This window comes from Pseudorasbora parva, chromosome 11, assembly GCF_024679245.1.
Source record: "Pseudorasbora parva isolate DD20220531a chromosome 11, ASM2467924v1, whole genome shotgun sequence".
NCBI lineage: Eukaryota > Metazoa > Chordata > Actinopteri > Cypriniformes > Gobionidae > Pseudorasbora > Pseudorasbora parva.
This window is the reverse complement of record NC_090182.1, coordinates 27,941,084-27,965,089: the sequence shown is the minus strand read 5'-3', so window position 1 is coordinate 27,965,089 and position 24,006 is coordinate 27,941,084. Positions and strand designations below refer to the sequence as shown.

General features: G+C 41.3%; 1 long non-coding RNA gene across 1 annotated transcript in view; it reads right to left on the bottom strand.

Moving 5' to 3' along the window:
- LOC137092330 (uncharacterized) overlaps positions 1-24,006 on the bottom strand; it is a 33,302-nt gene that overhangs the window by 8,678 nt on the left and 618 nt on the right. The window contains exons 2-3 of the long non-coding RNA XR_010908216.1: positions 18,391-18,626; positions 13,612-13,740 (exon numbers count right to left, since the gene is read on the bottom strand). This is a non-coding gene — a long non-coding RNA (uncharacterized lncRNA). The remainder of the gene's footprint in view (positions 1-13,611; positions 13,741-18,390; positions 18,627-24,006) is intronic.

Genomic DNA, 24,006 nt, shown 5'->3' with positions numbered 1-24,006 from the left:
GACCGCTGCTCTGTTTACATGGAAGCACGATCATTTGAATATAATCCAGCGTTTGTATTTATACAAAACCATATGCTAAATCGCTGAAGTAACCCTTTAACAGACAGATGGACGAACATCTATGATGCCATTTCAAATACTTTTTGCTTTGAATACAAGTGTCTGACAAATGAATATAAATGCATGTAAATGCAGTGATCCCTGGTAAAAGTACAGTGTGAGCTGAAACTGAGCTGTAGTTAAAAATATAATAGAAGGGGTTATTTTAAATGACTGGAGAAACAACAATTATTTCAAAATGTCATGCCAGCATCCCTCACCTCACCAACAAAGATCTGAAAGAAAGCTAATATATAGGACTCGAATGTCCAGGACATATTCAGCTATGGTCATTGTGACCTGTTGGAGTTAAAGCTGTACCTGATGTTGTAAGGGACTTTAAAAATACACTGCACGTTAATCTGGAGGCTTTTGGAGGAAAGGAAAGTCTCTCAATTTATATTTTACAGTGACTGTAAAATAATGTAAAAATGGTGTCTGACCATCACCAAACCAAGCTTAATTTAAGATTGAACATTAGTCTGGGGAGTCTGCTCTGTATTTTCTACTGCACAAGAGGCATGATAAAAGAGCATTATTCAAATGACTCTGTAGGCAATTAAATAGTCAGACCATAAAAGGTGTGATCAACGGGCATTATTCAAATGACAGAAATGTATGCAATTGGATAGTCCTCCAACCAATCAGACCACAAGAGGCGTGATCAACGAGCAAGGACCCATCACTTCTCTATCCGTCATCATGTTAAACCCGCCAATAGCGCTGCAGGTGGATAAGCCAGTCTGTGATTGGTTCCCGCAAAAGTGTAACAGAAGCAGTAGAAATTAATGTACAGTTTTCCAGACTGAGTTTCCGGGTGAAATCAAATCACTGGCAGATCAGGCTGGGTTTAGCCAGTCTAACAAAAATGGCTTGTGCAGTCACACTATACTGCGAAGAAGATGATGACCAATTTGACGTCGCTGACATCCATATTTATACTCATTTTGTCAAGACACATTATTTATAAAACAGAAGAAACGAGAGAGCCAAAAACAAAAAACGACCCAAACTAAATCACTGGCTTTTTTTTTTTTTTTTTTTTTTGACAAACCAACATCAAAATAAATTTGATGTGATTTCCCTTCTGTGCTGTGCTGCTGGAGTACATGCCCTCAGGCCTGTAAACTTCACTGGAACGACTAACACAGACAAATTCAAATGGCTTGAGATCAAATGTGCACAAGCAGGTTATCAAAGGAGCTCTTTTTACTTGTGCTTTGTACTTTTTATCTGTTTAATGCAGTTCATAACACACATTAAAGTCTCTTGGAGCTCAGAAGACTGCATGCATACTTAAGAAGAAAATAACAAGATTTAACATCGGCTGAAGGATGCATAAATGTTTTTCCAATGAGAAAAAAACAGTTATGCGAGTTCATTATATGGCAAAGATAACTGCTGTCAATAGTGCCCTAACACAGTGTGGTATTTTCATGCAATGAACAAAATCCAAATCTGTTACAGAAAACTCAATAAATAAAACCTAGAGGATTCACGGTTGTCGGCTTCTTGAGGATGGATTTTTTTTCGGGCCTTATCAGAGAGCTCAGGTACAGAAGTTAATCAGCAGAGTACAAAGGAGGCCTTTATTTTGGTGAAACCTCCATGCTCTCCGATATCAAAGGCAACACAAGGTACCACAACAAGATGCTGCACAAGGTGATAAGATGTATACCATCTGACATGCAGAAAAAATTCTGAAGTGAATTAGAAATGTGAGATTCTGATATGGAAAGGTCACTCATTAGATATGAGTTCAGGTCTCTCTACGGGTATTTCCCAGTCTAATATCTACATTTGAGGGTTGAATTTCAAGTAATTAAAATAATAATAACTTATGTGTTTTATTAAGTAAATTAAAAATACTTTTTTAAAACAAAGTCATATTTTATTCAGCAAAGATGCATTTAATTAATCAAACGTGACAGTAAAGACATTTATAAAGATACAAATTACAACATTACAAAGATTTATATTTCAAATAAATGCTGTTCTTTTGAACTTTCATCAAAGGCCATGTCCACACTAATACGTTGCATACGTTGAAAATGCATCTTTTTCTCTCCATTTTGGCCTCCCATCCACACAGAGATGGCATTTTAAGTCAACGAAAACATTAATAAAATCGGTATTTAAAAACGATGACTCATGTTTAGTCATGGGACACATATTGAACCAATAGATGTATCTTTAATCCGCTATGGTGCCAATTATGTGCTATTCACTTTTGCACACTAAAATACATTACTTTGCGCACTTAATATCACAGTCCTGAAAGGATGACAGAAAATGTACTTTTTTGCATAAGTTTTGCATTCAGATAGGTAGGGTAGGTAAGAATTCTCTAAAACACTTTTGTCCAAATTTGTTTGAACATTCTTTATATGTCAATGCATAATTAATGTGTAAATACTCTGAAAAAGGGAGTAAAAAAATCGGTGACTCTAGACTTTTTAATCTGCAAAAAACACTGCTCGTTATTTTCGTTCGGGACGAAACAAGGGATTGGCTTGGGCGACTGTCACCTTTTCTCACTACCATGGCTAGCTACCACCACTTTTGCTACAGGATCTGCCCACTTGCGCACCCGTTTGATTTGAGGAGTTCAAGACAAGGTAATCTTTATTCAGGTAATCTTTCATTTTGATTATACATTTTTTTGGTTCATGTTTTCATGAAGCATGTATCACTAGCACATGAAGCTGCCTAATATAGCTAACATAACATTACTTGGCATAAAGTTACAATGTTATACACATAGCGAGCCAGTAGTGATGATAAATACTCAATATGTTTAGCTCAAGTTGATCGCTGTTGTGTTGAATTTTACAAAATTTAACTTTAGATAACAAAATGCATGTGTAAAAGCTAGTACACCGCATCCAGGAACTTTTTTTAGAACTAAATTAGCTTTAGCTACTACTAATCAACAATGCTTTCATCACAGAAACTCTTACATGCATGCAAAATGAATCTTACACCGACTCTATGTGATTGGCCCGACCAGAGTTTGTTTTTTACAGCTCAGAAGTGTATTGAGAGTTGCTAGACGGCACTCACGGGCAGATTAGATTTGCTGCCGCTAGGGTAAGTCTAGTTCCCTTTCGGGGAACTCGAGCTGCGTCGAAACGCTGTGAGAACGCCTCTGTTCAAATGCGTCGTGAAGCGCCTGTAGAACCATTCCATCGGAAAAAAGATCGATCGTCGGCGTGATGACGTCATCGACCGGAAGCTATAAAACGTCCGTGAAAACAAACAGGAACTAGCTTCTGAGCCTTCAGCAAGCGATCTGTGTGAACCTGTCTGTCTATTTGGTGTTTTTGTCTGTCTATTATACTAGAAAGCAGAGATTTTCCACCCTTTTTGTTAAATATTCAATATATTAACAGAAAAAAGAGAAAATAAGATAGATAGAATGGCGAGTGAAAGCAGCAATTTCAGAAAGTGTGTTCCTCCCTGCCCACGCTACATCACGGGCGGGGACACACATCTTCTCTGTGTTGCATGCTTGGGAGCGCAGCATGCCCAGGCAGCCCTCGAGGGGGCTGCTTGCGAGCACTGTGAGCGTATGCCACTGAGAACGCTGCGCTCCCGCCGGGCACTCTTCGAGGAGGGTGCCTCGGCTCGTGTTCCCCGCGGCTCTGGTCCCGCTGCCGCCGAGGCGGAGCGGAGGCTGCAGTCGTGGGGATCACAATTGGATGTTGCAGAGGGGTTAGAGACGGGCGCTGCCTTATCTCTGCCCTCACCTGCTCCATCCAGCGGTTCTTCTCGGGGTATGGAAGCACGCATGGCGGTTTCTTCCCCCCCGAGAGAGCCGCCGGTACTTCATCTGTCCAGCTCTGAGGAGGTGGACGTTGAAAGTATCGATACTGAAGATTCGCCACTTCAGTCCCCTGCTAGTGAGGAGCTAGTTGAGGTTTTGACGCGAGCAGTGGCCAGGTTAAACATCGACTGGCCCACTGAAAGATCTGAGGCAGGAAGAAAACGTCATAGTAAGCTAGACGAACGCTTCCTGCCGTCTCGCGCCTCAGAACCTCAGCGACGGGGCCTGCCGTTCTTCCACGATTTGCACACCGAGGTGGCAAGATCGTGGAAGAGACCGGCTTCATATCGTGTCTTCAGCCCGCAGACTTCGGTCTACAGCAACATTTGCGGGCTGAGACAGTATGGTTATGGGGCGATGCCAAAGGTTGAAGAGACGCTTGCGAGCCATCTCTCGCCTTCCTCGGCATCGTCCCTGAAGGCCCCGACTTTACCCACCAGACCTCTAAAAACAACGTCGGCTATGGTGGGTAAAGCGTACTCGGCGGCGGGTCAAGCGGCTGCATGCCTGCACACGATGGCTATCGTGCAGGCATACCAGGCTGACCTGCTGAGGGATTTGGACGGTAGTGATGCTGTGGGGGGTGATATTATCGCTGAATTAAGATCGTCAGCCGATCTAGCTCTCCGGGCCACCAAGGAGACGGCCAGATGTGTTGGCCGCTCCATGGCAGCATTGGTGGCTACGGAGAGGCATCTATGGCTAAACCCCACAGACATCAAGGAGAGGGAGAAAGCCTTTCTGCTAGATGCGCCGCTTTCTCCTGGAGGCCTCTTCGGTGACGCAGTTCACACTGTCACCGAGAGGTTCCAGGAGTCGAAAAAGCAAGCTGCGGCGCTCAAGCAGTTCCTCCCTCTCCGGGTCCAGGTCCCTGGGGCTGCTGCTGATACCACCAAGCAGCCCAAGCCGAGTACGAGCTCCTCCTACAGGGCTCAGCAGAAACAGAGCGTCGCTGCCCGAGCTCCCCCTCAGCGTGGGGACGAGGGGCGGCGCTCTCAGACGAGGCCTTCGAGGGGCAGGGCTGATCTGCGGACAGTCCTGATCGCCAAGAAGGCCTCGTCGAAGCGTTCCTGACGCCAGAAGCGTCAGGACGCTGAGGGTGGTTCCCCCCGTAGGGAAACGGTGCTTACCCCTGCCTACGGTACCCGTTTCCCTACGGCACCCTCGGGGGGCCGCGCTGCCAACCCTGCCGCAATGCCGGGGCGCAGTCGGTCTCCGCGGGCCACCCGAGGGTGGTCCGCACCCCCTTCGGGGGGTCCCCGAGCAGTCAAGTCAGTTGTTCCCTGCCGGTCCGCCGCTTCAGGGCACTGTGCTTGTTGCTCAAAATACACCAGAGGCCAGCCTCGAGAGGCTGGTTCCCTTAGTAGATTTTCTAGACGAGTGGAAACGTCTACCAAATATATCTCGTTGGGTCCTGCAGATAATAGAAAGGGGGTACGCCATTCAATTCGGAAGTCGTCCACCTCCTTTCTCCGGTGTCCTGCCTACAGAGGTGGGCCCGGAGCAGGCTCTGGTAATGGCACAGGAAGTAGAGACACTCCTGCAAAAAGGGGCTATAGAGAGGGTTCCCCCTCCCAGCAGGGAGTCTGGCTTTTACAGCCGTTACTTCATCGTGCCGAAGAAGGATGGGGGCTTACGCCCGATATTAGATCTGCGGCTATTGAATCGCTCGGTGGCCAAGCTCAAATTCAAGATGCTTACACTCAGACAGATTGTAGCGCAGGTCAAATCGGAGGATTGGTTTGTCACCATAGACCTCAAAGATGCGTATTTTCATGTCTCCATCTTTCCACATCACAGGAAGTTCCTGAGGTTTGCCTTCGGGGGAGAGGCATACCAATATCGTGTATTTCCCTTCGGTCTAGCACTGTCACCCCGCACGTTCACCAAGTGTGTGGATGCAGCTCTGGCGCCGCTGCGTCTTCAGGGCATCCGCATATTGAACTATATCGACGACTGGCTGATTCTAGCGAATACAGAGCAGATGGCGGTTCAGCATCGAGATGCTGTTCTCGCCCATATGTCGAAGCTGGGGTTGAGGCTGAACGCCAAGAAGAGTGTGCTTTCTCCGGCTCAGAGAACCACTTTTCTGGGTGTGAACTGGGACTCGGTAATTATGCGGGCGCAATTATCGCCAACACGCATAGCATCGATCCTGGCAGCCGCCAAAGAACAGAGGCTAGGCCAAGCCGTCACTGTGAAACAGTTCCAGAAACTGTTAGGTCTCATGGCAGCAGCGTCCAACGTGATACCTTTTGGCCTACTGTACATGAGGCCACTGCAGTGGTGGCTCAAGACAAAAGGGTTCTCCCCGAGGGGAAATCCGCTCCGCACGATCAAAGTCACGCGGCGATGCCTACGTGCTCTGGTCATGTGGAAAAACCCGGGGTTTTTATCTCAGGGTCCCGTGTTGGGGGCTCTTGTTCGTCGCGTAACGCTAACGACAGACGCCTCTCTCACGGGCTGGGGGGCGACCATGAGTGGTCGCTCGTCCCAGGGTCTATGGCAGGAGCATCAGCGGCACTGGCACATAAATCGGCTAGAGATGCTCGCAGTGTTTCTGGCATTGAAACAGTTCCTGCCCGACCTCAGGGGCCACCATGTACTAGTCAGAACAGACAACACGTCCGTGGTGGCCTACATAAACCACCAGGGGGGTCTGAAGTCTCGTCCGTTGGACAAATTGGCACATCGGATCCTCCTGTGGGCCCAAGGGAAATTGCTGTCAGTCAGGGCAGTGTATATCCCGGGGGCCCTGAATCAGGAAGCAGACAGCCTGTCGAGACAGGGGCCGAGGCCCGGGGAATGGAGACTCCATCCAGAGGTGGTGGAGCTCCTTTGGAAGGTTTATGGGAAGGCAGAGATAGACCTGTTCGCTTCGGCGGAGAATTCTCACTGCCCGCAGTGGTTTTCTCTGACCCATCCGGCCCCGCTGGGGCTGGATGCCATGGTACAGGAGTGGCCGAGGCTGCCTCTGTACGCCTTCCCCCCGATTGTCCTGCTTCCAGGAGTTCTGGAGAGGGTACGCCGGGACGGGGCCCAGGTACTTCTAGTGGCTCCGAACTGGCCGACCCGAGTGTGGTTTGCGGACCTGATATCTCTCCTGGAAGGCTCTCCGATGGAGATTCCGACCAGGAGGGATCTACTCTCTCAGGCGGGCGGGAGATTCCTGCACCCACGCCCAGAGATGTGGAAACTGTGGGCCTGGCCTCTGAGGGGGCCAGGCTCATAGAGGAGGGTCTCTCGGCCGAGGTCGTAGAGACCATCCTACACTCCAGAGCTCCGTCCACAAGGAAGCTGTACGCTTTGAAATGGAGACTTTTCTCAGCATGGTGCAGAGAACGCCAGTGGGATCCAGTTAACTGCCCGGTTGGTACAGTGCTGGAGTTCCTGCAGGAGAGGTTCTCTGCAGGGTTGACCCCCTCCACACTTAAGGTGTACGTGGCGGCCTTGGGTGCTGTCCACGTCCCTTGCAGTGGAGTGTCTTTGGGAAGACACCCTCTAATTACACGCTTCCTTCGTGGCACATTAAGGTTGAGGCCAGTTATGCACTCGAGGGTCCCGGCATGGGACTTGGCCATTGTTTTGAGGGGCTTGTCCGGACCTCCGTTCGAACCTCTGGAGGAGGTTTCGGATAAGTTCCTCACTCTAAAAACCATCTTCCTTTTGGCCATTTCGTCTCTTAAAAGGATAGGAGATATTCAGTCTCTGTCGGTAGAGCCCTCATGTCTAGAGTTTGCGCCAGGGATGGTGAAAGCATTTCTGCATCCCAGGCCGGGTTATGTCCCCAAGGTTCCTACGAGCCCACGGGGCCCCATCACTCTACAAGCCTTCTGTCCTCCTCCATTTATGACGTCAGACCAGGAAAGATTAAATCTGCTGTGTCCGGTGAGGGCACTGGATACTTATGTCCACAGAGCTGCCCTGTGGAGAAAAACTGAACAATTGTTTGTTTGCTTTGGACCCCCTAAGAAGGGGGCCCCAGTGTCCAAGCAGAGGATGAGCAAGTGGGTGGTCGAGGCCATCTCACTTGCTTATGAAGCTACCGGGCAGCCGTCTCCACTGGCTGTCCGGGCGCACTCAACCAGGGGTATGGCTGCTTCTAAAGCACTTTTGTCGGGGGCTTCCCTCCATGATATCTGTAATGCGGCCGGTTGGTCGTCTCCTTCTACCTTTGTCAGGTTCTACGAATTAGACCTGGCATCTACTGTAGGGGCACAGGTACTCTCGTAACCGTGTGCGCTTCGGCTTCACACATACGAGACACTTGGTCCTATGGCGATGTGGGTATAAGCGTTCTCACAGCGTTTCGACGCAGCTCGAGTTCCCCGAAAGGGAACGTCTCGGTTACGTATGTAACCCTAGTTCCCTGAGGGAACGAGACGCTGCGTCGCTTTGCCATACTCCCGGCGTGTCCGTGATCACTTACTTCAGGCTTTATCAGAAGTTAGTTCCTGTTTGTTTTCACGGACGTTTTATAGCTTCCGGTCGATGACGTCATCACGCCGACGATCGATCTTTTTTCCGATGGAATGGTTCTACAGGCGCTTCACGACGCATTTGAACAGAGGCGTTCTCACAGCGTTTCGACGCAGCGTCTCGTTCCCTCAGGGAACTAGGGTTACATACGTAACCGAGACGATTTCTAGGCTAGCAGACATAGCCAAAGATTCCTGAAAAGAATGCATCACGCTTTCCATAAAACAATTCTGACTTTTTTTGTGAGATACAGTATAAATTCTCACAAATCTGACTTTATCTCACAATTCTGACTTTATATCTCGCATTTCTGACTTTATATCTCACAATTCTGACTTAATATCTCACAATTCTGACTTAATATCTCACAATTCTGACTTAATATCTCACAATTCTGACTTAATATCTCACAATTCTGACTTTATATCTCGCATTTCTGACTTCATATCTCGCATTTCTGACTTTATATCTCGCATTTCTGACTTTATATCTCACAACTCTGACTTTATGTAAATATAAAGATGTAGACGTAAGCACAATGGTGAGATTAAAAAGTCACAATTATCTTTCAAAACCTTTTATTCTGTGGCAGAAACAAGCCTCAGTTTTGAGCATTGATAATAATATTAAATGTTTCTTGAGCATCAAATCATCATATTAGAATGATTTCTGAAGGATCATGTGACACTGAAGACTGAAGTGATGATGCTGAAAACAGCTTTTCCCATCAGAGGACTACATTACATTTTAAATACATTAAAATAGAAAGCAGTCATTTTAAAATGTAATACTACTTGACAATATTACAGTATTTTGATCAAATTAATGCAAATGCATGGGTAAGCATATGTGACATCTATCAAAAACCTTTAAAAAAAATTCTTACAGACCCCAAACTTTTGAGCAGTAGTGCATAATGTGGTAGGCAGCTCTAAATAGCTTTTTTCCTATATTTTAGACACTAACACTAGCAATAAAATAAATAGGTAGACTTTTAACCAGTTATTCAAAAAAAGATTATTTAGATTTGTTGTGTTTTTCTTCCTTTGAACTGGATTGCTTTAATTGGGGGTTAAAATGTTATTTCTGTGAAGTGCTTAGAAAAACTTCCTGTCATCTAAATTGAAGTTTGGCTCCTGAGACCAATCTGACCCCAGGCGTAATTATCTGGAGGCGAAATTGTTAGGCAGACAGGTATAGATGGAGTTCCCACCAGTGGTCCCGTGTAATAGATAAGCGATAAAATGACATCCTCTTCCTCCAAATAGAGATTTTAAATCAAAAGTCATTATACTGGTAAAGTTTCAGTTAATCTTTTAATACCCTTCCTATATAGATTTAGTGGAGATATCACGATTGATTAAAGACGAGTGAGCAGCTGAAGAATGCATGTGCCAGCGATTCCTTACACAGCAGGGCTTAGAATGACCCAGTGCTTTAGATGTTAATTATCCCACAGTAATATATGCACACCCCCTCTGCCCTCTGCCCTGCCATTCCCTGTCAACAAAAAAAAACACCTTTGTGCGTGAATGTAGAAAAAAGGCAAATGATTAATCCAATCTCTCTAAAATATCTTTTTATAGCTATGTTTTTTTAATTAATTCACATGTATTTTCATCTCAGAGGTGTGTGAAAATAAAATGAATTTTAATGCAGGCATTATTCCAGTCACAAGTCTGTAATACAAATGTTTTAGCATGATATACAGAACAATCTTTGCTTGGAATAAAACATAAATAAAGGTCAGACAACTACATTCCTAAAATTAGATCCAGGGAATGAGTGACTTCAAATACGACACCATACTTTACATTAAAAAAGCTGATCATTTGTGTAGGATCAACAACAACAACAAAAATATATGCTTGTATTCTGCCAGCACTAGTCCCGAGAGATTGCTCGGTGCCATAAATAGTACGAAACAACTCTGATTTTGAGTCGTCTCAAAGAAAATCGGCCCAAAAAGCAGCTAGACTGCAGGAATGTTCTATCTCACAGCTAATAATTCCAGAAAATCTAGGGCTCTGACTTCACATGGGCCACACTAACATGAAGAAGAGTGGCAGCTCTTCAGATGTATTCCAAGCTTGTTGCAGATGTGTAAGAATCAGCAGATCAAAGTAGATCTGTGTGCACATTAAGGCTTTTCAGAGGTTTTGAAGACATTCCCCCTGTCACCATCAAACAAAAGCATCTCTCGCCCTTGAGAAAGGGGTGTGAGCTCCAAGATGAGCTTCAGCCATGGTGACCAATCACAACAGTTAACACAATCCATTGCCTGAGGAAAGAAACAGTAAGGTTTATGTTGTCACTTTCAAGACATCATATGTTTTTCTTCTCGGTGTTTCTGCTTACATTCTTGAGCACTTGTCAAAAAAGAAAGCAGTGAGAATTTCTACTCGTTGTAAATGTTCTCTGAAAGCATTGGTGATCATGGGGATACATTCCCTACCAGCATTAGTCATGTATGTGCAGTTCCGTGTATGTGACCATGAAGGGTTTACAAGAAAAACAAGCATGGAATTAAACATGTAGTGATGTCTTGCTGAGAAATCCCACTCTGTCAACAAGAAACAGTTACACCATGTTCAAGAGCAGATATAGTGTTCCACCCTGCAGTCTGCTGTGTGCACCTGAGAGCTGAATAATGTCTAAATTACAACTGGAACAAAAGATTCTTTTATGCAGGGAGCACTGGGCAGAGATGACAGCTATAATATTGGCCTCAGTACATACAGGTAACATTCTAGGTAAGAGGAAATAGCCTTTTTAAGCTTGACATTGACATGCAGAACTGATAACATAGGGTTAGTGTGTGTTGTGGGATATATGGGGGAAACATTAGATGGCATTAATGCTGTGCTATGCAGCATAGATAAGAAGAAGACCAGCAAACATCTTATTTTGTGAAAGTGTACACTCCAATTGGTTACTTTAGTTTAGACCATTAAAGGGGACCTGAATACACTCTTAAAAATAAAGGTTCTGTGGGTGCAGGGGTTTCCACAAAACCTTTCAGTGAACAGTTTTTACCATTTTTACTGCGAAAAATCTTTTAATAATCTAAAGAAACTTAAAATTATATAAAATGAACCCTTAAATGCATGGATGCTTCGTCAATCATTATTACATGATCTTTAGCAACCCCAATGGATCTCTACCTGCAACGATAATATAAAGATCTCCTGGTATTAGAGTAAGAATTACAGAATAATAAAATAAAGCATATTTTGTTACCTTTTGGAGCTTGGAAGGGTTCAGTTTGAGCAGATGTTTTATACTATCATCACTGTCCTCGTCTGAGCTCTTTACCGAGGTCATTCAGCATCTGGCCCATATTTGCCATCTCAAGCATATTTTCAAAAGTATCATCTTCTAAATACATGTTTTGATCACTGAAAGCTTCTTCACCAGATCCTGTCCGTAACTTTACCCGTATTCAGTATTGTGATTAATGCGTTACAAAGTAACGCGTTACTGTAATTTCACCACTTTTAACGGTAATGCGCATGTTACTAAATATATTTTTAAAATTAAATAACGCAATTACAATTACTGAAATTTAAATGAGTTTACTCGTGTTACACTCTTTTGTGAAAAATGAACGCTTGCAGAAAGAAGCGCAAGATCCGCCCTGTTATCAGTGTTGAGCAAGTTCCTGAAAATTAGTAATTAGTTAGTTAGTTAGTAGTTACTTCTTTTAAAAGTAATTGAGTTACCAATTACTGTATATCAAAAGTAATAAGTTACTAGGAAAAGTAATTTTTAAGTAACTTTTATGTCTGCTTTATAAATGTAAAATTGAGCAGTACTAAACAGTCAAACACAATAAATATAATTTTTAGACCTCTTCATTGCAATTAACAGGGCAATCCAGCAGTAATAGCCTGCAGTGTTTAGTGTCCAGCAGCAGCAAGTGTTCCTTCGGTTTAGCCTTTTCACACCTGGTCACTTCATTGGTTTTCTCTGACAAGATATCTATCTGATTGTGAAAAGACCAAAAGTAGGCTAAATGCCTTCTGAAATTCTTTTGAGACTAATTTAAATCTGATCACTCAAACAAACCAATTCAGAAGGTGGTCTGGGAGGGACACATTTCAAGCGAAACTGAACAAGTGTAAATGCATCTGGTAGTTTAAACCACATGTAAATCTTACTTCTGGGAAATTGTTAAAAAATAAATGTGTGAGCGTTAAAGGCTATATATGTTGTAGACACATATACTGGCTACTGTAACATGCATCACCGCAACTGCAAAGCAAGTCAACATGCAAACTGCCGCAAGTGAAAGTGAAACTAAGTCTTAGAAGCTCAAAAACCATCATTTTCATTAACACTAATGAGACTAAATGATCTTATGACACTCTTTCTCATTTTGCGGCCTTTGATCTTGAAATGAGCTGACTAATAAAATGCAGCTCATATCTGTTGCTTTCGTTGACATGAACTCCGTCAACTTATCAAAAATATACTTTTACTGCGGTGGTCGCGATGGTAGGCTAAACATTTAAACTAACATTGTGTGATGCTTGAAGTGTTTGATATCTATGGGTTTTATTATAAGCAGCGTTACTCCCAAAACTACCTATTAAACATTGTTGCAGCCATTCAATTTGTTCAGTTTTGTTTTTAATGTCAAAGTAAGATCCTTCACCAGATCCTGTCTCTAACTTTACCTGTTTCCCACATCAATATCAGCAAAAGTGATTTGCGATATAATAACACAATAAAATCACATTGTATTTATTTTTTGATGCAAGTAGGCTACATTGTAGTTAAGGTCACCTAATATAAAGTAAATGCTTTCTATTTTAATATATTTATTCCAAATATAATTTATTGCAGTGATGCAAAGCTGTATTTTCAACATCATTACTCCAGTCTTCAGTGTCACATGATCCTTCAGAAATCATTCTAATATGATGAGTTGCTGCTCAAATTTTTTTTTTTTATTATTGTCAATGTTCAAAACAGTTGCGCTACTTAATATTTTTGAGGAAACCATTTTCCGGATTCTTTGATGAAAGTTCAAAAGAACAATGTTTATTTGTAATATAAATCTTTTGTTACATTACAAATGTCTACACTGTCACTTTTGATCAAATCAATGTATCTTTGCTGAATAAAAATAAATACTGACTCCAACCTTTTGAAGGGTAGTGTAACTTCAAAAAAAGCCATGAGTTGGGAATTGAAATACTCACAGAGAACACACTTCAAAGAGACAGAAGCTCCGGTGCTCTGTCACCAGCGAGTGCCTGCCTGTCAGCCCATGCTGCATCTCTGCCAACTCCAAGCCCTTTCAGCTGCCCCCTGCTGCCATCATCATGGTGCTGTGGGGAACAAATAACACAAAAAACTGATGACAAGCTCCTTTCATGACACTTATCACCGCATTCTATCTAAAATCTAGATGAGCCAGACAAAGCACCACCAGTCCCTCTACCACAAATCAGAGCGTAATCACTCTCAGCATAAGGAGTTAGACTCATATCACACTACCATTATTCCTGTATGTGAGGATCTCTGCCTGGTGGTCCACACATCTAGCCTGAATGCCGCATGATGATGCTTGTCTTTATCCCAAAGAGATATCTTGGGGTTTTAACCTGGGTTTAACAAATAGAACAAAGTCTTGCCGCAGATCTTCAGAGACACACACACTTGCACGCTACTCTTACATCGCTGATGGATACATTGTGGTGTTGGTTTCAAGATTGGACAATAAAGGCATATGTTTCATCAGTGTCACAGAAATGCGGGCGTAGAACAACTGTGCTTTTTTTTTTTTTTGGAATTAAATTGAATTGACATGAAATGCAATTTCATCATTTTTTTCATTCCAGTGAATGACACATGAATGATGCCAAGATTAAAGTTTCTGCACCAGTCATGTCAAAACATCCATTATTTTAGCTGACATACCAGCACATGGAAAACTTCCCACAAAGCTTTTCTTTGGTGTAACATCTCAACCTCAAACATCAAAGGAGACAGGACCGTAAAAACAGTGGGCATGAGCCGTTTCAAAAGACGAGTGAAGCTCCATTCACACTCTTAAGACCCAGCCGCACCTTCAGTCTGATGACTAGCAATCTGAGTGGGTTCCACCTGGACCACCTGGAGGATGATTTTATATTGTTAAACAGGCTTTAAAATCGTTGTGGCTCTCATACTCACGGACATGTATCCATGTCTGTAAAGCCTTCTCCGAAGCACAATCCTCCTGCATTGACCATTGATCTCTGCGGGCTGTTAAAAGATGTGTATCGTAAACACAGAGGGCAAGATGAAGGTGACTGGGGTTGAGATGGATCACAAAACCCCCCATGAGTTTAAAAGCCCCTCTTAGAAGGTGCTTTCCTGTCAGTTTTAATGTGGATCTGCCTGGAGGTGCTGTTTCAAGTTCATATGTAAAGCTCTCTTCAAATGGAGTGTAAGCTGGGGGGGGGGGGGGGGGGGGAAATCACGCTGCATTCTGAAGCCATGACAACATCAAAAATTTTAAATAAATAACTCTCATATTATTTTGTTTAATAATCTTAAGATTTAAACTAAGTAAATTTCTATCCTCTTTTATCTTTTTTTTGTATTATTATTTCTGAACATTTATATATGTTGCATTTTCATAACATAATTAATTTCTAAGAATTATCTCCCTGCATCTGATTGACATTACAATAAATAGACCATGTTCTGAAGATCAGGAGTAAAAAAGTGTATCCCTATTATTATTGGACATTTTTCATGTTTTTACTTAAAATGTATACTTCATTAATTGAAGAAATTTAACATATCAGAAGTTTTAAGGTTTTTTTTCTATTGCTATACAAACCTGATTCTAAAAAGTTGGGACACTATACAAACTGTGAATAAAAAATGTAATGCAATAATTTACAAATCTCATAAACTTAGTTATCAACATCTACAGTGCATAAAATCATCCAAAGATTCAGAGAATCTGGAACAATCTCTGTGTAAGGGCCGGAAAACCATACTGGATGCCCGTGATCTTTAGGGCCCTTAGACAGTACTGTGTCACATACAGGAATGCTACTGTAATGGCAACCACAACATGGGCTCAGGAATACTTCCAGAAAACATTGTCGGTGAACACAATCTACCGTGCCATTCAACTTGGCTAAAATTTTATAGGCCAAAAAAGAAGCCATGTCTAAACATGATCCAGAAGTGCAGCCATTTTCTCTGGGCCAAGGCTCATTTAAAATGGACAGTGGCAAAGTGGAAAACTGTTCTGTGGTCAGATGAATCAAAATTTGAAGTCCTTTTTGGAAAACTTCAGACGAAAGAGGACAAAGACAACCCCAGTTGTTATCAGCACTCAGTTCAGAAGCCTGCTTCTCTTCTGAACTGAACTCTTCTGAAGCCTGCATCTCTGATGGTATGGGGTTGCATGAGTGCTTGTGGCATGGGCAGCTTACACATCTGGAAAGGCAACATCAATGCTGAAAGATATATCGAGGATCTAGAACAACATATATACTCCCATCCAGATGTCTTCTCTTTCAGGGAAGACCCTGCATTTTCCAACATGCAGACCACATACTGCATCAGTTACACCATCATGGCTGCGTAGAAGAAGGATCCGGGTACTGAAATGGCCCGCTTGCAATCCAGATCTTTCACCCATAGAAAACATTTGCCACATCATAAAGAGGAAGATGCGACAAAGAAGACCTAAGACAGTTGAGCAACTAGAAGCCTGTATTAGACAAGAATGGGACAACATTCCTATTTCTAAATTTGAGTAACTTGTCTCCTCAGTCCCCAGACGTTTGCAGACTGTTATTAAAACAAGAGGGGATGTCACACAGTGGTAAACATGGCCTTGCCCAACTTTTTTGAGATGTGTTGATGCCATGAAATTTAAAATCAACTTATTTTTTTCCCTTAAAATTATACTTTTTTCAGTTTAAACATTTGATATGTCATCTTTGTTATATTCTGAATAAAATATAGAAATGTGAAACTTCCACATCATTGCATCCTGTTTTATTCACAATTTGTACAGTGTCCCAATTTGAAATCAGGCTTGTGATAAAAGAAAAAATGAAAGAAAACAACTAAATCGAAAGGTGTCTTTTTTCCACAAAAATATATATATATTTTGGTCTTTTATTTATTTTTTTGTCCATACAAAGGAAGTCAATGATCAAAATAGTTTGCTTACCAACATTCTTCAAAATATCTCAGAAGAAAGAAAGTCACACAGATTTGGAATGAGTGAGTAAATGATGACATCATTTTTATTTTTGGGTGAACTGCTCCTCTTTGAGAGAGAGAGAGAGAGAGAGAGAGAGAGAGAGAGAGAGAGAGAGAGAGAGAGAGAGAGAGAGAGAGAGAGAGAGAGAGAGAGAGAGAGAGAGAGAGAGAGAGAGAGAGAGAGAGAGAGAGAGAGAGAGAAACAATACATGCCTCTACAACCATTCCCCATATAGTAGCTGATTCTTTGTATAAACGTTTTAAGTTGTAATGTGGTTATGATGAGCTGTATGCACTTACAATACAATAAAAGGCATTTGATTTTGGCACAAAGCCAGCCTGTACTTTCCAAATGTAACTATGGCACTTTCCAGATTTGATTCACTAGTGCTGATTCGGGAAACCCCGCATCCAGGCCAAAGGTTGTTTTCTCAAAGTATACGCTGCACAGCAAAGATGCCAGGTGTTAACTGATTGTTTTTAAACACCAGTTTCTCCTGCGCATTTCCCGTGGATGACAAACACAGGTTTGCACACAGCATAATAACAATGTGATTTAACTTTGTAAAAAAGTGGTAATTTTTTACATTAAAACCTTTCCTGCTGGAACACTGGGAGATGACAAGGAAAAAAACAATAGCTTATTTAAATCCCGTTATTAATTTATATACTTCCCCTCACATTGCTTTTTCAGGCATGATCAAAACCATCTCTCTCAGTATTTTTAGCCAAAATAGAAATGACACACTATTTTTAACTGCCGCCAGCTTTTTCCAGCGCTGACCTTTGAACTGTTAAGTTGTTCCTGGTTTTTAAAAAGGGTGTTAGTAGAGGTAGAAGAGTGCTACCCTCCTTATTGAGCTGAAGTACATCCTGACGGATTACAAGAGCTCCAGAGCAGAAGCTGTAACCCAGCATGGCTTTAGGCTACCTGGGTCACGGCCCACCCACTGCAGGGGGTGCCAGGTCAGAGAAGCCAGCTACCAGAGAGACTCCTCAGTTAACACACAACCTCAGGGCACGATACACTCAACGTCTACCGCAACTTCTGTTCATGCCAAATGCTTTAACAATGCAGCTTGAAGCGATAAACATGAAAAGAGCTCCATATTTGTGAGTTCATTGCTCAAAGTGGACACAATTACACATTGTTGGTTTCAAAAGAGCTATTTATACAGTACGAAGGACTAATTGTGCTGAACATTGTGAAAGAGTTTATTTTTTAGGCATTGGGAGGCAACAATTGACTCTCTAAATTAATAGAGCATTTGTATGGCTCCCCAATGAAAGACATTATTCAGCAGAATGAAAATGTCAAATAGTGTCTCAGCTGCACAATTGCTAGTCTCCAAAGCTATTGTTAACGCGTTTTTGTTTTGACTATCTGGGAATAGAGGAGTATATCGCATCTATTTACTCTCTGTTACAGAATCGGGCGGTGCTCTGCACTACAGTGGCTTATAAAAACAGTTTTTGCCCACAGAACAGCTATTAAGGACTTGGGATCTGTGATAAGAACAATATTCAGCAAGACTTCCTGGCTGACATATGATAATGAACAATGGCTAAATAGGCCTCTGTTGCACGGATTCGGCACTGAAGTATAAGTTTTTAGGAGGCTGCCATGACCTAGAGCTTTCTAAACTGAGTAAATATAAACCATAAACCATAATTTTAACTGCAAGATGCTGAAACAGAACCATATCTGGTGTGATCACTGCTGCATTAGTCTTGGCCTCCACACCCTGTCCGGTACGTACCTTTATGGTAATGCACGGGCCCTGCTCCGAAGACTGCCGTGCCCATGACTGGAAGAGTGTCCAGCTGTCCTGTCACTCTGTCAGCAATGCTGCCTCTCATGGCCCGAGATTAAACGCTCCCGATGGGGCCTCCAGGAGAAGTGGCTCACTCGCATCTTAGGACTTATGTCAAAAATGTTTCAGCCCAGGTAATTTGCTACAGTCAGTGCTCCTTTCTCTGGTAACTTCAAAAGCTCCTGTGAAAGGAAAACAGACAAATGAAAGAGGGGAAAATCGTATTTAGTTGTGAGTAGCGAAAGATTGAATTCTTGAGGACCGGGATGGACTCTTCATCCAGGTACACCAAGCCAAATCTTAGTGATGCCCTTTCAAACTTTAGAACTGATTGAAACCTATATGGTTCTTCTCAAACCTATATGGTTAATGACACGATACATTTAAAAAAAAATGTTTATCCCATTTCAATAATTGGAACATACATTAAAGATGTAATTCATTCATTGTAATAAAATTCAGGTCTCCAAATGAAAGTGACAGATCACATCAAAAAATTTCAGTTGGACGAATTGAATTTCTGTGAATTAAATTGCATCGATTCACAGAATTTCAATTTGGCAAACTGAAAAATTAAGATATGATCGGTCACTAGAAAATGTTCAGTTGGAGCCATTTTTTTCAGTGTACATACAATGACTGATACAGCTCTTCTATGATAAATAACATTTTATTCAAATGTACTTTTGATATTTTTGGGGGACGTAAAATAAAAAAAATGTAGATAAAATGCTACATTTAAATAATTACATTCTTGGAAGAAAAAAAAATATTGTTTCTATAACGTAAACCTTATATTATTATTTCTTAAAATATGTACAATATTTCAACAAGACAAATTACGATTATTAACATTTAAAGTCTTGTGGTCCAACCAACACGCAGAAAAGCACAAAACAGAAAGTATCGTAGCAAGGGCTCCTTCAGACTGTGGCATGGTCAATAAATCCCTTAAAATGATCATGAAGTGGAGATTGTGATAGTCTTTACTGGCCACTTTATTGGGTACACCTTGCTACTACCAGGTTGGACCTCTTTTTGCCCTCAGAACTGTTTTGTTTTGCTCTATCCTCTGTGCTTCAGTGTATGGCGTCTAATGGGAAGTTATTTTAGTCTATAAAGTTTTAAAAATTGATATTTTTCTTACACAAACGCGTCACTTCACTTCAGAAGGACTCTATTAACCCCCTGGAGCCATGTGGAGCAGTTATATGGTGAATAGGTGCACTTTTATGTACTTCAAAAACAAATTAGCCATTCAGTTGGATTAGCCAGGACGTTATTAACATAAATCTGATTTTATTCGTACTAAAGAAGAATGGCATATACACCTATGATGACTTGAGGGTGAGTAAATCATGGGCTAATTTTCATTTTTGGGTGAACTAACCCTTTATTCTTCTTGGCCAAGATTCAACAAGGTGCTTGAAACATTCCTGAGATTTTGGTCCATATTGACATGATAGCATCACACAGTTGCTGGAGATTTGTCGGCTGCACATCCATAATGCGAATCTCCCATTCCACCACGTCCCAAAGGCGCTCTTTTGGAATGAGATCTGGTGACTGTGGTGGCCATTTGAGAATAGAAAACGTATTGAACTCGTGTTCAAGAAAACCAGTTTGAGATTATTTGAGCTTTGTGACTTAGCACATTATCCTGCTGGAAATAGCCATCAGAAGATGGGTACACTGTGGTCATAAAGGGATTGACATGGTCAATCAGGGATGTGGTGTTTAAACAATGTTCGGACGGTGTATTGTGCCAACAAAATATCTTCCACACTATTACACCACCAGCAGCATAATCCAGCAAGGCAGGATGACCCAACAATGCTGCAGCAGAAATCGAGACTCGTCAGACCAGGCAATGTTTTTCCAATCTTCCATTGTCTATTTTTGGTGAGCCTGTGCGAATTGTAGCATCCGTTTCCTGATCTTAGCTGACAGGAGTGGCACCCAGTGTGTCTTCTGCTTGTACTTTTTCGGAACCATTCTCTGTAAACCCTAGAGAAAGTCCCAGTATATCATCAATTTCTCAGACCAGCCAGTCTGGCACCAACAACCATGCCACATTCATAGTCGCTCAATTCACAATTGTTCCTCATTATGATGCTCAGTTTGAATTTCAGCAGATTGTCTTGACCATGTTGACATGCCTAAATTCATTAAGCTGTTGCTGCCATGTGATTGGCGGATTATATATTTGCTTTAACAAGCAGATGAACAGGTCTATGGGTGCATTCTAAACTGAATTTTTAAACAATTTTTTAGGGGTGTTCCAAACAAAAGTGAATAACTGAATATCTTCAACAAGTCCGTTAGCAAAGGGTAGACATGCAATGATCACTTTGAGGAAGTCATTTTATTGTGTGGTCATGTGACCGAATCCTCATGATTCATTTTAAAGCTGGAAGGCACAAGCTTGACTAAACATAAACATATTTTGTTTGTGATATTACACACGTTTTCCATACTTTTTATATGAAGTTCAAATACATTTCATGAGTTAGAAATGTGTCAAATAGTAGATATACAGCTACATTATGCCCTGTTCCCTCCTAAGTCCCTACTTCAAGAACTCTGCCCTTCGAAGGGAGAGGGCATATGCATGCTCGCAAGAGAAGAAAAGAGAAGAGAAGAGAAGAGAAGAGAAGAGAAGAGAAGAGAAGAGAAGAGAAGAGAAGAAGAGAAGAGAAGAGAAGAGAAGAGAAGAGAAGAGAAGAGAAGAGAAGAGAAGAGAAGAGAAGAGAAGAGAAGAGAAGAGAAGAGAAGAGAAGAGAAGAATTAAAACAATACCATTTTTATTTAATGGTAAATTGATTTAATTGTGGAGTTGACGTGTTAAATTGAAGATAACAATATAAAAAAATGCAAGATAACAATAAAGATATCATGTGGTTATGTTTTTTCAGGTTATTAAATGCATTGTGGTGCAAACTCCTGAAAAAACGTAACAACATTTATAAATTACGTAATTCATAAATCTTATTTATAACTTAATTATTAATGAATTTCTTTTTTCCATTTTGTTTTCTGCAACCAATTATCTGGAGAATAATTTGTGTTTCTACTAAATAAAAATTATGATTAAGGTGCGTACAAAACGTGTAAGAAATTGATATTATTTCTGCCTTGACATTCCACCACATTACATTTCTTTTTCATGGGTTACCATTGACCCAAAAAATAAATCACTGGACAAATCACAACATTTTCCCCCGGTTTCACAGCCGTTGTTTAGGTCTAGTCCCAGACTAATACATGTTTGAGCTGTTTTAACTGTGTCAACTTGCATTAACATATCTTAAAATATTTCTGTGCCATTGTTTTGTCTCAAGATGCACACTGTAGAAAAATATTGTTGGTTTAACTTTAAAAAGTAAGTAACCTGGTTGCCTTAAAATTTTGAGTTTATTGAAATCAAAAAGTTAATACAATACTGTAAAGGAAACTGTTGTAATAAATAGAAACTTAAAATATTATTGTATCTGAACCACATACATTTTTTTGATAAATCATGAAAATAGCAGTTGAAGCTCAGTTTCACTGAGTCTTCACAAATTAAACACACACAATTACCTATGCTTACAAAATATTTTAATAATATTTGAATAAAGGTTGTTGATTCTCAAAAATGTTCATTATATTAACTAAAACATTTAATTTCAATGAATTAAAAATGTTAAGGCAACCAGGTAACTTATTTTTTAAATAATTTTTACAGTGTAGTAATGTTATGTTTTTTTCTAAGGCCTGTCTATAAAAGCTACTTAAATGTCCTAATTGAACTAAGGCATAATCCTGGCTTAATCTAAACCCTGTCTGTGAAACCAGGCCTTATATTAGGGAAGTTGTTAACTTCATTGTTAAACTCCACAATTGTTCTTTTATAAAACTTTTTTGCAACTATTAATATCAATATTAACATGTTTAAATCTCTACTCAACTGTCCACTTAAATGCTTTTAGGGCTATGATCATGTACACAATTGACTTCTTTTTTGTTAATCTTTTAAGTCGCTTCTCTAACAACGCAAGACATTATAAACATAATTCCCCTCAGCTCTGACATAATCTAACAAAAGTTTTTTCTTGATCTGTGGAATGAGGAAATGAAATAGACCCTTTTGCCCTATTAACCAGATCTGTCAACATTACAAGGAAGTTGAAATCATTAATGAAGTCTCATTGACCTTACAGCTAAACATTAAGATTGAACAGATGCAGACGCTGACGTAAGGGTTTAGAAATGAAATAATCTCCAATTTCCAATTTAGAGCAGTGGATTCTGACTAAAATAACACTCATGGGACGTCACTCACTTGATATCACTAACACAAAGACTTATACAGAGACATTTTGCACAAAAGTAGGGATCCGTTTTCAATGAAACCACAGCATTTGTGTGTGTGTGCGTGCCGATGAGGATGCCTGTGCTTTGAAGGACGGGGCATGTGCAAGTGTGTGCACGTGTGATGGAAGTGTTTGACAGCAGCCCTGCCTCAACAAATTGCTTTTGAGGTGTGCCAACACAAATGTATTTAACTCTGAGTCCAATAAACCGTGGCAAGAGCAGTGACATCTCTGTGCTGGATCCTTGTCAGTGTTTTCTTTCTCCCTCCCCGCTTTGTGTCAGATCAGGAATGCATGTGTTGCATTCACTATTAACAAGAGACTACACATGTAACAGGATCAGCTCTAATCAGTGTGACCTGAGAGAGCTTGTGAGGGGATTTCAGGCTTTTGTCCTGTTATTTGCGAGGTGATTTCTTCCAAACCACATTCAATTATGAATATTGAGGCAGCATTCCTCCATCCAGGTAGAACATCCTCTTTAATTTGCACTTCAGTCCTTTACTGCCGGTGGCCGTAATGATCAAAACGCGTAGAAAGGCACCAACGGGCCATTATGTGCTAGCTTCTTTCACCTCACAATGAACAATGGCCATCTCAGAGGACCAGGTAATGGCACTGGTACAGAGAGAAGCTTCTGAACATAAAGACAACAGACGCAGAGAGAGAGAAAAAAATAACCATTATCCAAAGACATGTTCTATCATGTCAGAAACTCTGTTTTCTCCAGCCAAATCCCTTGGTGCCTTGCTCAGAAAATATTCAGGCTTTGTAATAGAGATGTGAACGGCAGATAGGGAAGAGGTTATGGATTTATCCAAGACTGAAGGAGTGAGAGAAAAATTCTGACATTTATGAGAGAGAGAAGTCATGCATCCTCGGCTTACCGCCCAGGAACACCGGTAACAACACCAGGCTCTCTGTGTCTACAAGGCAGAGCTCAAATATGGACTGAATCTGGTAGCACTATCTTATGTTGCCCTCTGCTGACCATTAGGCTGAATCAGTGCAACTCTCTGCAAAACTTTGGAGACAATAGTTGCCCATGTAAAACCACCTAATATTTTGTTGGTATTGGGTTTATGTCACATATGTCTCAACATGGACACTATTATAAAAGGAGCTATGGAAATTCAACACAATTAATGCTTGGCAAGACATTGACATGAATCATCTAATAGTGGTTATATGTGTATATATCAACATT